Source organism: Hordeum vulgare, chromosome 3H (assembly GCF_904849725.1).
Source record: "Hordeum vulgare subsp. vulgare chromosome 3H, MorexV3_pseudomolecules_assembly, whole genome shotgun sequence".
NCBI lineage: Eukaryota > Viridiplantae > Streptophyta > Magnoliopsida > Poales > Poaceae > Hordeum > Hordeum vulgare.
The window spans coordinates 388208496-388211082 of record NC_058520.1 but is presented as its reverse complement, the minus strand read 5'-3'; the positions used below and the strand labels follow the sequence as shown (position 1 = coordinate 388211082).

The window sequence follows — 2587 nt, the reverse complement described above, 5'->3', positions numbered from 1 at the left end:
GAGATTAATATGAGCAGAAAATGATTCACATAATGAAGCTACTATCTCAGAGTCATGTCCATGTTTAGCGCTAAAATCACAAAAAGTATTTGTTTCAACGAAGGATTTAACACAATCGAACTTAAGATTCATACCTGACTCCTTACCTTCATCAAACACCCAATCTTCAGAGTTGCGTTTAATTCTTTCCAATAAATTCCATTTGAACTCAATATCTCTCTTCATAAAAGAACCGGTACAAGTGTCAAGCATGGTGCGATTATCAAGAGAAAGCCGAGCATAGAGGTTCTGAATAATAATTTCTGTCGAGAGCTCATGGTTGGGGCATGAATATAACATTGACTTAAGCCTCCCCCAAGATTGAGCGATACTTTATCTATCACGAAGCCAAAAAGTATAGATATAATTCTGATCACGATGTACCAAATGCATAGGATGAAACTTTTGATGAAATTCCAATTTCAGTCAGTTGTAGTGCCATGATCTAGTATCATCACATAGCCTATACCATGTCAATGCTTTATCCCTCAAAGATAAGGGAAATACCTTCTTCTTGGCCTCATCCTCAGGCTAACCTGCAAGCTTAAATAAACCACAAACTTCATCTACATAGATTAGATGCAAGGCGGGATGTGATGTTCCCTCTCCTGTAAAATGATTAGCCAACAGTTTCTCTAGCATACCCGAAGGAAATTCATAATAAATATTTTCAGTAGGTGCAGTAGGTTGAGGAGCAACTCCTTGTGCTTCTATTCGAGGTGAAGATACACCGAACAAGCTCCTCAAAGGATTAGTTTCCATAGTGACAAGTGACAATAAATTTTAGTACACTATACAAATGTTTCCTTACCAAATTCCACTTACCAAAGGCGCTTCACTCCCCGGCAATGGCGCCAAAAAAGAGTCTTGATGACCCACAAGTGTAGGGGATCTATCATAGGCCTTTTGATAAGTAAGAGTGTCGAACCCAACGAGGAGCAGAAGGAACTGACAAGTGGTTTCCAGCAAGGTATTCTCTGCACGCACTGAAATTATCGGTAACAGATTGTTGTGTGGTAAGATAATTCGTAGCGAGTAGCAAGTAACAATAGTAACAAAGGTGCAGAAAGATGGCCCAATCCCTTTTGTAGCGAAGGACAAGCCTGGACGAACTCTTATATGAGGTGAAGCGCTCCCGAGGACACATAGGAATTTCTGTCAAGCTAGTTTTCATCATGTTCATATGATTCGCGTTCGCTACTTTGATATTTTGATATGTGGGTGGACCGGTGCTTGGGTGCTGCCGTTACTTGGATAAACATCCCACTTATGATTAACCCCTCTTGCAAGCATCCGCAACTACGAAAGAAGAATTAAGACAAAGTCTAACCATAGCATTAAACTAGTGGATCCAAATTAGCCCCTTACGAAGCAACACATAAACTAGGGTTTAAGCTTCTGTCACTCTAGCAACCCATCATCTACTTATTTCTTCCCAATGCCTTCCTCTAGGCCCAAATAATGGTGAAGTTTCATGTAGTCAACGTTCACATAACACCACTAGAGGAAACACAACATACAACACATCAAAATATCGAACGAATGCCAAATTCACATGACTACTTATAGCAAGACTTATCCCATGTCCTCAGGAACAAAAGTGACTACTCACAAAGCATAATTATGTTCATGACCAGAGAGGTATTGAATAGTATTAAGGATCTGAACATATGATCTTCCACCGAGTAATCCAACTAGCATCAACTACAAAGAGTAATTAACACTACTAGCAACCTTACAAGTACCAATCGGAGTCGCGAGACGGAGATTGGTTACAAGAGATGAACTAGGGTCTGTTGATGTGATGGTGCTGATGAAGATGTTGATGGATATGAGTCCCCTCCGATGAGAGGAGTGTTGGTGATGACGACGGAGACGATTTCCCCCTCCGGGACGGAAGTTTCCCCTGCAGGACGGCCCTGCCGGAGCTCTAGATTGGTTTTGCTCAAGTTCCGCCTTGTGGCGGCGGCGTCTCTTCCCGAAAGCCTCCTCCTGATTTTTTCTGGGATGAAACCCTCCTTATAGCAGAAGATGGGAGCCGGAGGGGTAATAGTGGGCCCACAAGCCACCCAGGCGCGACCAGGGGGGTAGGTCGTGCTTGGCAGGCTTGTGGCCTCCTGGTGGATCCCCTCCAGTACTTCTTCCACCCAGTATTTTCTATAAAATGCAAAATAATTCCTCGTTGATTTTCACGGCTTTTGGAGTTGTGCAGAATAGGTATCTCAAACTTGCTCCTTTTCCAGCCCAGAATTCCGGCTGCTGACATTCTCCCTCTTCATGTAAACCTTATAAAATAAGAGAGAAAAGGCATAAGTATTGTACCGTAATGTGTAATAACAGCCCATAAAGCGATAAATATCAACATAAAAGCATGATGCAAAATGGACGTATCAGATAGCACCACCACCACCGCCACCATGTCGTCGCGTTGCCGGAGAACTCATCTACTACCCCGCCATCGCTCGCTGGATGAAGGAGGTAGAGACATCATCGAGTTGTATGTGTGCTGAACGTGGAGGTGATGTCCGCTCGGTCCTCGATCGGGAGT

General features: G+C 43.2%; 1 pseudogene; it reads right to left on the bottom strand.

The window, feature by feature from the left end:
- Window positions 1-1743: 1743 nt before the first annotated feature.
- LOC123443164 lies at window positions 1744-2318 on the bottom strand (annotated as a pseudogene).
- Between the last annotated feature and the right edge of the window lie 269 nt (window positions 2319-2587).